The 13,711-nt window shown below is 52.1% G+C and overlaps 1 protein-coding gene across 1 annotated transcript in view; it reads left to right on the forward strand.

The window, feature by feature from the left end:
- The window catches only part of MED27 (mediator complex subunit 27), a 136,954-nt gene that overhangs the window by 83,643 nt on the left and 39,600 nt on the right, over nt 1–13,711 (forward strand). The gene's annotated exons all lie outside the window — the stretch shown is intronic.

Raw genomic sequence — 13,711 nt, forward strand, 5'->3', positions numbered from 1 at the left:
CGTTTGGAATAAGACCAGCCTGGGCTTGCTAGGAGGGTGGGGTAGACAGTGCTGAGCGCGATGAGCATAGCGCACGGAGAGCTGGAAATGGTCCCCGTGTCCTTGGATGGCAAAGGACATCAGAGCGGCCAGGGTGCGCCCTTCTCAAACAGACCACCTTCTACGGATGACACGTCCTTGGGTCAAGGTTTGATGGGAGCGTTTGGGGCAGGGGTTGGGTACAATATCACAATACAAACCCTCCCGCCCCCTTTCTTCTTTCTCCTGTTCTTCTGTCATTACACGCCCCCACCCCCCAGCGCACGCGCATGCACACGGTTTTGTGCTTGTGGCCTGTGTGATGTGTGGCCAGAGGGATCTTCCGTGGATGCCGTCTTCATTGACGGTCGTGACATTGAAGGAGTGAGCAAAGGCACCGTGTGTCTGCATACTGCTTCCCAATGGTCACACCCCCGCCGTCATAGGCAGTTGTCCTTCTCGAGTGATCGCTGGGGTCAGGCCCTGTTCTAACACCTTACATAACCCCGGCGGCCTGCTGAGCTGGGTGCGGCCGCCATGTGCACACTGTGGTGGTGGGACTTGGCGTGGAGGTCTGATCCCCTGCCCAGAGTGCCAGGGCCCGTCTCCATGCCCTGTCCCCATCTGTGCCCCTTCTCCATCGCTCAGTCAGAGCGGAGGCCCTCATGCTGGGGGGCCAGCGTCCATTGGGACACTCTCGTTCACTGTCCGCTTCTGACCCCATAACAACTGGGAACACCGGCAAGAACTGAGGAGGAGGGCAGGCCCAGCCGGTGCTGTGCTTCGAGCGCCCCAGGCTGCCAGGGGCCCTCGAGCAGAGCCACGTCCTCTGCTGCCAGAGCAACGCATTTGGAACCCACAGCAGACACAGGGGGCGGGGTGGGGGGGGTGGGGCTGACGTCCCAGGTTAGAAACGAAAGCTAATTACAAAGCACAGGACATTCATAAAATAAATCGCTTTCCTGTGAGGAATAGGCATACCTTTGTTTTAAGAAGATACTCAGAAAAATGGATAAAATGAAGGCTAGGCATCCCAAGAGATGGGCGTGAGGGTGCGAACCGTGTGCTGATGGGAAGGCGCAGGCTCCCCGGGCTGGGCTGTGAAGACGGGCGGGATGGCGGCTGTGGAGGCAGGAACGCGTGAGTCACTGTCGGAACCTTGATTGTGCTGCTTCGTTTTCCGCGCTGCTTCTGGGGCTTGGAAAATGTCAGGTTTCCGATAGCGGGCTCCCGTTTGAGCCAGTCACACGTGAAAAATGCCCTCTTGAAAATGACCTAAACTTAATTTCTGACCATTTGTTTTGGAAACACTAACCTCGGGGGGTCTTTGTTCTCTGCATCTGTTTGGGAAAATTCCATTTGCTCTGTGGAAACTGGCTGGACGTGGCTCCCGTGGATGGCACGGGGCTATCGTCCCGAACACTCTAGAAATGGAGTTTGAGACAGCTGGGCGGTCCCACGCTGAAACTGAGGCCTGGCTTGGAAGTGGCCTCGCGGGACACGATGCTTCGACGTTTTCCTGGTCGTCACGGCACGGGGTTTTAGAAATGCATGTTCGGTCCTTTAAAGTTGTATTTTTGGAAGCTTTCTCATGCACCAAAATAGATGAATCAAGAGCGTTCGGATCAATGCTGGAATGGCATCCACGTCTGCAGAATGGAAATCAGTAGCCAGTTACCTGAAATCCACAGAATGAAACCCCTCACCTCTCGCTTCACCCCTCTGCACGGAAGGGAGGCATGCTGGGATCTCTACGGAAACGGTTTCCCGGGATTGTTACTTTATTCCGAAGGTGTTTCAGAAAAGACCAGCACAGATAGTATCGAGCGGGGGCAGCTCCGGCCTGGATTGATTTCAGGGCGTGCACGCATACATTTAACCACAGACTCATTATTTCTCCAGAGGCTGGGCCTGAAAACAGATCGAGACGATTTCTCACAACCATGTGGCGTAATTCCAATTACATTTACGCTGTGACCAGAATTTATTGTTGGAAAAGCGAGAGCGGGTAAGAATATTGGAAACACTACAATGGACATATGCAGTGAAACCTTGGTTACGTGTGGCTATAAAAGGCCCCTAACTCTGTCCTTTGGAGGAGTTTTTTGTGTGTTTTTTTAGTGTTACTGTGCAGCACATGGGAAAGGTCTGTATGAAGGACCAGAGCAGGTTCCGAGGTCCAAGTTCTAATCCCGGCTTTGCCTACAGCCGCTGGAAGGCTTCAGCGAGCAGCCCGTCCCACTCTCCGGAGGGGAGGAAGGACCGGCCACCCTCCGCCTTCAGCTTCAGGATCACATGACTCCTTCAGGCTGTTACTGTAGTTCTTACCGTTGTCAGCTCTCACGATGTGTTTGCAAACCTGAGTGGGTTCACTGCAGTGCCTCCGCCTCATGGGGAAGACGGTGCTGGAGTGGCGCTCACGTGGCCGTCTTCCAGGGCGCCAGAAGGCCATGAGCCGGGGGTGCTAGGGTCCCATGGACATGGTGGGCGGTGCCATCTTGGGTGTGAAGGGGCCCCAGAAAGCGTTCCTCCGGCTCGAGATTGCTGAGCCGGTTAACGAAGGCAGCGCTCCCTGTGTGCGCTCTCCCTGCCCAGGCCTTGGAGCGCGGAGGCCGGAGGCCAGGCGTGGCTCAGCGGAATCTGGAGATATCTGTCTGCCAGAGCCTCCGGCAGCCGCTCACAACCCGCATGAACCGCGAGAAGGTTCTGAGCCACCTAACCGAGCTCAAATGCTTCGAGTTGCTTAACAACAAATAATGTGCTGTTTTGAACTCAACAAAGAAAGAAGCCTTTGAATTGAGGCGGAAAGGTGTCCGAGAACATTTCGGGCAGGAAGACGGGCCGTTCTTGGGTTGCGATGCGTACACGCAGGCAGAGCCCCTCCTCCCAGGCGCATTGCCCCGTGTGCATTTCCTGCCGCCGCCGCCTGTGCAGCCCATTGTAACGACCCGTGTCGGGTCTGAATGTCAAGAGTTTTGCTCCGTGGGCAAAGCCCTCACTTCTAGAGGGGCCTCCTGGCTTTCCTCTCACCTGGAGCAGAGCAGAGCAGACCTCTCGAACGCACGTCTCTCGGGTCCTAACTGCGGCAGGAATAATCCATTGTGGCCAGGCAGGTGCCTCTCCGGGCCGCCCACAGCCCCTCTGCGCTGCTAGCTCCAGCCGGTTGTGAAGTTTTGCCTGATATTTACCCTCAGTGCTCCCTGCCGGAACTCTCATTATTCTCATCGGCCAGCGTAATTGATCCATCTTCGCTGGCAACTTCCATTTGCATGTTTTAGGGGTAACGGTGTCACCTCCTCTCTGTTAGAGACGCCCTCGCTCCCTGTTGTCACGTCTTTGTGCACCTGTGTCGTCTGTGCCCACCTGCAGGTTGCCATCCCTGCCTTGCTCACAGGGGTACTGCGCCTGTTTTTGTCAAATGGAGTGATGATCTATCTCTTCTTCTACACGCCACCTCCCACTAGCACAGCTCCAAGCGACTCATTCACGGGGTGATTCTCCACAGTCCTCCTTGGACAGCTGTGGGACTGAGCAAGAGAAACAGCCTGCTCCTTCATTGTGAGCTGTGTCCCTGACTCCTGAGCAGTGTGCTCTGCCCACTTAAATACCGTGTGCACGCATGTGTGCCTGTGTATGCGTGTGTGTGTGTGTGTGTGTGCGCGTGCGCGCGTGCCATTTCACAGGTCAGAGCTGGAGCTACAGCCCTCGTGGGTGGTGCACTTGGTGGTGTTTGGAGCATTTACGGAGTGACTGATACAGATAACTGAGTGACGGCTGATCTGTTCACTGAGCTGACCTGACAAGCGTGGGTGTCTGGAATTTAAGAACCGAAGGACCTGGATGCTGTACTCCTGGCTCCTGTTTCTGAGCCACTGACATTTAAGTAAATAGCCGTTTGGTCTATTTTCTTGAGATCCTCAAGCGAAAGACTGTTACATTAGGTGTGTGCCCTGTGATTGCATGAGCCCTCTGAGCATCCTGCCCGGCGCGTCGGGGCAGCCCGCTCAGCCACCGCCGATGTGCTCCTGTGACCTTGAGTAGGCAGGTCCTTCCTGCCCGTTCCCTCCATCACAGATTTGCTCTTTCCTGGGCTTCTTGTCAAGACACTCATCTTTAGTTCCAGTACGTGGGTGCAGTGTCCTTTCCCAGCGATACCTTTCTTCAGAAATTTCTAGTAATGCCCCCACCCGCCAGACAGTGACAGAGTCAGTGTGTTTGATGCCAGTACTTGGAATAGTTCTGCTGTGAAGATGCTGATGGGTTTTACTAAGATGCACAAGATCCCATAGATTCCAGTCACTCAGAGGCTGAGGAAGGGGGCGCTTGGACTGGTTGGGTTTCCTAGGATAATGACCACGTGCCATTCAAGATGCTGAGTCGTTAGGGCTGTGTACCTGCCTCCTGTGCACAGGGTAGACTCTTGGGAAACGTGTGTCGCATTGACCAGAGCTAGGAGGACCTTAGAGATCATCTGGTACAGGAAGAGGAAGCCAGAGCACATGCCCACGGAGGGGAGGCCCTGTGGGTGATGAAACTCGCTCTGGGCCCAGCCCGTCGGGGACCCCACAGGCACTGGACCTGGGGCTGCCCCTCCCCTGCTCTAGGGCTGCAGGGAGCTCAGCGCTGGCTTCCCCACACTGTGGAGGAAGCACCCAGTTCTCTGCACCCGAGTCCCAGAGGGATGCAGGCTCTGCCTCGTCTCCCCAAGACTTACCGACAACCTCTTGCTTGGACTCTCGTCCCATTAATATTTGAGAATAATGCAAAGAATTCAGCATGTTCTAAACATTTTTTAAAAAATCAATCTTATTGAAGTATAATTTACATAAAATGCACCCACTTTATGCTGAATAATGTTCCATTACATGTTTATACCACAGCATGGGTTGGTTTCCTTGTGAATCCGACTTTGCATTCTACAATATGCCAGATCATGATATGCTGTCAGTCTAATGTACTGCCGGGTGCCATTGGCTCCTGTTCTGTTAAGGAATTTTGTCTGTTTCTGAGGAATGCATCGTTTTGTCTAGTTTCAGAATCAGGGTAATGTGGGCCCAGGAGATGCATTGAAACCTTCCTGTTTTCTGCGAGTTTCTGTAAGATTGTCATTGTTGCTTCCTCAGTGTTTGATAGAATTAACCAAAGAATCGACGTAGGACTGGAGTTTTCTTTACAGGAAGGATTTTGGTAACATTCCATTTTTAAAAAGCAGATACTTAGATATTTTTATTTCTTATATCAATTATCTAATGATCTTTCAAGGACTGTCCACGTCATCTGTGTTTTCGAGTGTATCGGCGTAACGTTGTTTGTTATATTCTCATAGTGGCCTTTGCCTGTCTCTGGCATCTGAGGGCTGTCTCCTGGTTCATTCCTGATATTGTTGAATTGTGTCTTTTTTCTTTCCCATCAGTCTAGCCAGAGATTTCTCAGTTTTATTTATTTTCTTTCAAATTATTTGTTCTTGATTTCAGTTTTTCTCAAAGTTTTATCTGTTTTCTCTTTCATTAGTTATAAGCATTGTTTCCTTCTTACTTTGGGTTTAATTTGCTTTGCTTTGCTAAATTTTTTTAAATGGAAGCATAGATCTTTAATCTTTTAGTCATTCAATTTTTTATGTAAGCTTTTTTAAACAATAAATTTCCCTCCAATATGGCTTGAGCTGCATCCCACAAATTTTGATATATTTTTATCATTCACTTCAAGATATTTTCTAATTTCCCTTGTGATTTCTTCTCGGGTTATTTAGAATAGCTAAACATCTAGGGGATTTTTTTTTTATGTATTACTGATTTTCTGCTTGTTCTTAATTCCTGAGACAAGGCTATTCATGACTTCTTAGGAACAGAAGATTATTACATCTTTTGGATGAAGTCACTCTTCCAAGCTTCTTTCCTTTTTCCTTTTCAAATCATTTTGATGACTTATTTATAGGCTTTGCTCCCTGAAGCTTCCCCTCTCCCATCAGAGGAGAGGGTGGGTACCATGGGGGAGGAGCCAGTAGGCAAGGCTCAGAGGGGGGTGGGGGTGGGGGTGGGGGTAGGGGTGGGGGTGGGGGATGAGCAGAGGGTCAGCTCAGTTCACTTTATTTCTCCTCTGACTTGCAGTGGAGGAGAGGTTTGCAAGGGATTGAAAGACTGCCATAGACTTCAGTGCAGAAACAGGATCAGTGTTGGTGGTGGTCTTGTGAGGCCACTGTACACCTGTAGAGGGCGCCCTTTGAGAGTTTCTTTAGGGCTCTGCCAACCACCTCTACCTGTCTCCAGGGGAGTCCTGGACTTGCTCCCCCGGGAGGAGCAGTTCTGGCACAGGTGAACACCTTTGAAAGTGGTGAGGGGGTTTGGGCCGTGGCCACTGCTGCCGCCTGTGAAAGCCTCTTTCTGTGTGAAGAGGCTCCCTCCCCTGCTCGGCTGCGCTTTCCCATTATTCCCGTGGAGTCAGCTCCCGTGATTGATCACCCGCAGCCTTGCCTCGGGATTGCTGACCCGACACCCGCCCTCCTGGGCCGCTTACCCCTTCCTCCCGCCAGCTCCAGATGTAGGCACGGAACCTTCTTTCTTTTTTTAAGGTATAAAAGTGAAGATCTGTTTAGAATGAAAAAAAAAAACACGAGTTTTCAAAGCCAAGCAAAACCTTTTTGAAACCAAGCTGTTTTATTGCCTGCCTTACTTTTTTTTCAATCCTCACCTGAGAATGTTTTATTAATTTGAGAAAAAGAAAGAGGGGGGGGATGCGGGGGGGGGGGGGAGAGAGAGAGAAAGAAACATGGATGTGAGAGAAAAACATCGATAGGTTGCCTCCCGTACGCAGCCCAACTAGGCGTGGAACCTGCCACCTTTTGGTTTGCGGGGCGACACTCCGACCGACTAAGCCACCAGCCAGGGCTGGGACCTGCCTTACCTTAAGGGGGTTTTACACGCAGTCATTTACAACCACCTGTAGGAGTTTTGCCATAATCTCTGATCAGCTGTTCTGTTACCTGCATAATATTTTTCTTTAAATAAACTCATGTTTTAAACAGCATCATTCTAGGAAGTGATGTCTATGAACTCAGGTTTTAGCTGCTAGTTAGGTATTTTTCTATGTACATACATACTTAAATTAAAAATGTTCACCCCTATATGTGCGTCGCCTCCCGCACACTCTGTGAGTGTGCCTGTCACACATTGGAAATTGTTAGTTTGGGGTCAATGTAAATATGAATGTGACCGTGAACTTAGAGGGAAAAGCAAACTAGCACTTGACAGAGTCGGAGAAGGAATGCCTGGGGCCTGCAGCGTAGGCGCTGACCCTTAGGGAGGAAGGGGAAGGAAGAGGAGCCCAGAGGCCTCTGGGTAACTTTCTCAGGGGCAGGTCTCTCCGTTTGATCGCATTGTTCTGTGTGAAGCCTTCACTGTCAAAACTGGCCACATCCACAGGTCAGCTTCCAGGAAATACTTATTTCATGAACTGAGTGTGTGTAAAGTTTACTTTGTTACCCATTTAGAATATTCATATCACTGTTACCCTCAATTAATGTGAACATTTTCCAGTTTCCCGTATTTCTTATTCCAGCCGTTTCCAAAGGTGCGGGCAGGTGAGCCAGCGTCCTCAGCTGTCCCCCCTGGTGAGGCAGCCTGTCATCTGTCTGGTCCCTTTCCCACCGTGTGGCTTGACCTGCGCCCACATTCCCCCACCCCCCACCCCCACCTGAGCCCCCGGGGTCACCCCGCCAGGCCCAACGGGATGACTGAATAGCTGTGGGCGCTCAGTATGGGTGTTCTCCTTGTTTGGGGTTTTTTTCTCCATAACATGCGAGAGCTCGCAGAGGACGGAGATGTTTAGTGAAAGTGTAATTCTTCCCCAAGCTTAGCACATTGTTGAAATGTTTTAGGGAAAACGGGGCCCACAGATATCTGAATACATTTTTAGTGCAAGAACAGAGGTTTATAAAAATGTCTGCCTTGCAGTGATTAGTAAAATGCAAAGCAGGTGTTTACTATTTGCCCCTTCCTGTTACTTAGCAACTTTGCACATGAATTGGGAGTCATAAAATAAAAACCCAACAGGAGATTGGAAGGAATCTTAGTTGTCGTGTTTTTCTGGAAATGAGCCTGTGGCCTTGAAGGAAAAGGGTGTGCAGATGCAGTGGGAGCCCCGCAAGCCGGTCCCCAGCACCCATGTCCCGGGCTCGCTGAGTCCTGCAGGCTGGGCCCCCAGCACCTGTCTTCCTCGCCTTGACAGCCGCCGCTGAGGTGGCCAGTGTCCTTAGCGAGGTGGTGGAGTTTCTGCCTGTCTCTCCTTAGACGAGAGTAACAGCAGGTGGTTGCGGGAGCTCTTGTCTCTGATGCATCTAGTCTTGTGATGTGCAGTTTAGAACCTACTTCTTTCAAAGGAACAAGAACTCTTTCATGGACATGACAAGGTCTTTTACAAAGTGGAGGAGTCTGACCTCAGTTTCTAGGCGTTCTTCATCACATTGAGATCGATGTGATGTAGTTTCGGGCAGCCGCATCCTCGTGGAGTCATTAACCCAACCTCCCCGTCTCCACCCGCTGGCAGAGCCTCTGGTGCCATCATTCTGGACGGGTGCGGGGAGAGCCCTAACTCATCCTCAGATCGCGAAGGGCTATCCCCAGGCATCGCCTCGCCCCCAAATGCGGCTGGTTAGCACGTGCACTGCCAGCGCTCGGAGTCCGTAGGGGGCGATGGGCAGTGTGTGCGTCCACACGGCGTGGGGTCAGTGCTACGGAAGTCTGGTTTGAGCAACTCAACATCTCCCTAACACGGGATCGCTGGCTGGAGTCCAGATTTGTTGGTGTTTTTTTTCTTTTGAGGGAAGGTCAGACTTTAGAGAACGAAGCCATCTGTCCAACGAATTATTTTAAGGCTTTAATAACAAGTAGTTTGCAATATATTTTAATGTGTGGAGTAGACTGTTCATGTTTGGTGACACCGGTCTCTTCAGAACTGTCTTCCACAGTCAGTGTTGCTATCGCTTTGGTGTGGTGACCCCAGTTGGGTGGTGCGCATCTTTGTCCTAATGTTTTCGCAGAATTAATTAGTTCGTTAGAAGCGGCGTTAGGGCTGGCACGGCGACAGCGCGGTGCCCATCGCGGCTTCTGCCCCGCGCAGCCGAGCTCCTGCCAGGACAGAGGGGGGGCCGTGCCCACCCTGTGCTCTGAGACCGGGCGGCTCTGCTTCCGTTGAGGTTGTGTGTGGGGCTCTCTGGTTGCTGTTGCCACTGACTTTCGATGACTCCTGTAACGGACTCTCCCAACACCTCACATCTGCTAAAATCTGCATCTGAGCTGTTTCATACCTGCCTGGCGGGTCCACACGGCTGGCTTCCACGTCCTGTCAGCTCAGCTCAGCGGGTTGAAGGAGAGCGTGGAGGGCACAGGCCCATGGCAAGGAGCGGGGGCGCAGCATCGAGGGCGGCATCCTGTGACCCCGAGGACAGTCCTGTTGGGAAGAGAGACATTAAACAGTCACCGGGAAAACTGCTTAATTACAACGGGGACAGGAGACACAGACGAGCATTAAAAAGTGCTGTGGGGTCAGATGAGACGCCGCGGATGGGGCCGAAGGGAGTGTCGGGGGCTTCCCTGAAGAAGTGTCATTGAAGTCGGAACCCAAAGACAAGGAGCGGGAGCAGGACTGACCGGACGTGGGGGCATGTGAACAGCATCCTCCGGGCAGAGGGTGCAGAGTGCACGGCATGCAGGCGGTGCCAGCGGCGCAAGCTGCCCAGGTCGCCCGAGGAGGTGGAGGCCGGGCCAGGGGGAGCAGTGGCGGCCACTGGACCGCAGGGCCTCCTCGGCCATCCGAGGTCTTGCACTTGAACTCAGCACTGAGCTGCGGCGCCTCCTACAGTATGCAGAGAGCAGGGAGCTGCTGCACAGCCTGGGAAATTCGGCTGTGGAGGCAGAAACGGTCCCTCACACCCAACGCCTTCCAAGGTCACGGAAGCAGGTCCTAGGCCAGTGATGGCGAACCTTTTAAGCTCGGCGTGCCAGCATTTTGAAAAACCCTAACTTAACTCTGGTGCCGTGTCACATATAGAAATTTTTGATATTTGCAACCATAGTAAAACAAAGACTTATATTTTTGATATTTATTTAATATATTTAAATGCCATTTAACAAAGAAAAATCAACCAAAAAAATGAGTTCGAGTGTCACCTCATTGGTTCGCCATCACTGTCCTAGACCTTGTTGGGAAGATTAACAGGGAGACAGTTGTTTATAAACGAGCTCTACCCTTGGACTCCATCATGGAAGCATGATGTTAAGATTAACGACTCTTAGATTCATCACCCCCCCCCCTTTCTGTGTTCCTGCAACATTTTTTTCCTAAAATTAAAATAGCTTTATTGAAAAATACAATTTCCCATTCAGAGAGGAACAAAGAAGAAACCAGATACCTCAATTCTAGAACTGTCTAGAGCAGCTCTTCTGAACGTGGGTCTCTGCATGGATTTGAAGGGCTTAGGAGCTACAGACAGCGGCCTGGGCAGTTTGTGCAGGTGTGTTTTAGTTTGCAGCACATTCTCCAAGGGACCTGTGACCCAAGAAAGAGTTAAAGGCTGGTCGAGCAGTCACGGAAGCCAGTGGTCCGTCACCGGCTTGTGCAAAGCCTGTAGGTTTGGGAGGAAATATCTGTGTGTCGCCCACAGGCTGATGGGGTGGTTGGGTGGGGATACTGCAGCCCCAGGTGGGCAGGGGGGTGCAGACCACCGCATGGAGACGCCGCTGGATCCCCAGACTGAGAGGGACGCTGGATGAGAGGACCTCCGAGGTCCCAGGGTCTTTAAATTGGGGACATTTGAAGGAGCAGGCCAAGCCACTTGAAAACAGGAGAACGAGGTGAGAAGTCTGAGAGTGGCCTGCTTGCTTCTGATCGCAGCGACGGGGAAGCAGTTGATTCTGAGCTGAGTCCCAAGGACGCCTTAGAGACTCGGAGAAGAACCCGCTGGAGTGTCCTGGGAGAATGGGGGGAGCCCAGTGAGAGTCCGATGGAGAGAGCGGGACAGGAGGTGGGATTCTTCCGTTGTTCAGAGTTAACTTCTGCCTGAAAGTACTCGGGATGAGTCACACCGTGCTCCGACCCGATTTCTAGGGGTTTGTGTTTGGCCCTTCGTGGCCCATCGGCCGCAGCTCCTGGGCGCTGCCTAAGGAGAGTGGCAGCTCTAGCGGACAGGCCTCTGTGATGTAAACAGGAGCAGCGAGCTCTCCAGTTCTTACCCTGTTAGCAGGTTGGCAGGAACGTGCAAATTGTGACTCAGTGCTCAATTTGGCACGAAATTAATCTTTCCGCGTTGCATCTGCTCAAGTGTGACTCGTCCCCACTGCTGTGTTACTGCTTGTTTGCCTGTAGCCAAAGGTAGAAATTAAAGCAGTTTGCTCCTGCCGCAGAGCGAGCGGGACATACGGTGCCCTGTGGCAGGGAGCGCGCTGTGCCTACCTTCCCCACCTGTCCCTGCCCTGCACGGGGAGCCCTGCGTGGCAGTGGGCGTGGCAGTGGGCATGGCTTGGGGTGGGGGGCACCGTTCAGAGACTGCCTGCAAGAGGGGTGCCTGGGCACCAGCCCCTGCAGGGAGAGAGTGCGCTTTGCCGCCAGCCTCATCCTTCTGTCAGGCCACTAGCGGTGGATCTGCGGTTTGAAAGCCATGTCTGCTTGCAAATGAATGTTTTGATTTTTGCTGCGAGGATTCAGACATTGTTTTCCTCAGTTAAGCAGGCAGCTGACTTTCTCTCTTTCTCCTCTTGGCAAACACATAATGTCACCTGCGAAAAGGAAATTTGCATCTCCGTTATGTTGGACGTGGGAATGAAAAACATCTCCTGGAAATTGATTTCTGCTTCATGAAATCCTTGGGTGGAGCTTACTGAGCTGCTCTGAGATCTCTGGGTGGGAAGAAGACAGCAGTGCCGCCCAGGCCTCTCCACTCTCCCGTCGGCCGCAGGCGGTTTTCCTGGGAACCTTTCCTCCCGCTGCTGCCCTCCTTTCTCCACCCGCAAGCTCTCCTGGACACAGGGATGGAAGCGGCGAGGAGCACGCGTGGTCCACGTGGTCTGCAGCCAGGACTCAGGCTCCTCCTCACACGTCCTGGAATCTGCACTGAGCTTGGTGTCCAGACCAGCGCTCGGCCTCCTCGCCTACTACAGAGACGGGCTTTCCAGAAAGTGCTGCGAGCCCTTCAAGGTGACCGTGTGGGGAGCAGCCGGGAGCCTGCCTTCGAGCTGAGGTTCTGGTTCATTTGCATCCTGCTGTCGGAGCTATGATGGCTATTGATTATGATGGCTATTGATTGAGGATCGTTCAGAAAACATGCCCCTCTCCCCATTAGCATATGCTTAGCAAATGACCTCCATTCTCATAGGACAGCAGATTTTTGCTTCCTGCTGAGTCTGAATTAACTGGGTTTAAACCGCGTACATAGATTTAGGAGAGAAATATGCAAATGTCCTATGGCCTGGTGTACACTTGGACGTGGAGTTTGCCGTGTGTCTCCACCGTTTCGAGGAACATCAGGAGTGATGGAAAGTGAGCTGACCTCCTTTCTTCATGTTTTCACCTTCCGCAGCGTTTAAGCTCAGAGCCGAGGCTGTACCTCAGGCAGCTGCACATCTGGAAGGGATGGTGGGGCCTGAGGTGTGATTTCTTAGTCACTGTTTCTTAGCCTTTTTTATATTTTTTATTGATTTCAGTGAGGAAGGGAGAGGGAGAGAGAGATAAAAACATCAATGATGAGAGAATCATGGATTGGCTGCCTCCTGCATGCGCCACACTGGGGATCGAGCCTACACCCCGGGGCATGTGCCCTGATGGGGAATCAAACTGTGACCTCCTGATTCATAGGTCGATGCTCAGCCACTGAGCCACGCCGGCCAGGCTGTTTCTTAGCCTTTTTGAAAGTCAACAGAATGGGCCTTAACTCTAGGAACTACCTCTTATTCTTTCTCAACTAGTTTGCTTCTTAATGCCATGGCCTCCTCTTCTGGTCCTCCCGGCTGTCTGGTGCTGGGTTGTAGAAGTCTTCGCACTTGAACAGCCGTCTCCCGCCCTCTTCCCCAGCAGCCCACGCCCTCAGCGCACCTCCACCTCCTCCCGCGATCTCTGCACATCTTCCTGCTGAGGATTCCTCGTTGGCCGCTGCCTTCGAAGCTTTCCCTGCCTTCTTCGCTCGAAGTGTAAACTGTGATAACATTCCCTAAGGAGAACCTGCGAGTTAATCAGTGGGATTGCTGTCTGACTTTCCGAGCTGATCCCCCGTGTTCGCTTTTTAAACAAATGGCATTGTGTTGTCTGCTGCTCTCAGGGGCCCTGGGTTGCAGGCTGACGCCTTTCATGTTGTGAGCAGAGAGCTAATCTCCCTCTCCCCCGCCCAGAGAACACGGCTTTTATATGTCCCTGATCTAATGGACTGTAATTTAATTTGTCGTGTCCAACAGATACGAAATCCAATGCAGAATCCTTAATGGATAGTTTTGCATCTCAGCTATTGTATTATACATCCCCTCTGTGGCCAGTGGATTGGGTGGTGAGCACAAACACTGGTGTATTTCTTTCTCAGAGGGTCGGAGCCAGGCCAACTCTGTCGGGGCTGCGCTGGGCATCTCCTTGGTGAACTGCGGCTGGAGGGAGAGTTCACCCACCGAGAGGGGGCGTTTTTGCAGAACAGGCTCACCGGGGACCAAAGGTGTTCGTT

Source organism: Myotis yumanensis, unplaced genomic scaffold, assembly GCF_028538775.1.
Source record: "Myotis yumanensis isolate MYYU_CA2020_CCGP unplaced genomic scaffold, mMyoYum1.0.hap1 SCAF_12, whole genome shotgun sequence".
Classification (NCBI taxonomy): Eukaryota; Metazoa; Chordata; class Mammalia; order Chiroptera; family Vespertilionidae; genus Myotis; species Myotis yumanensis.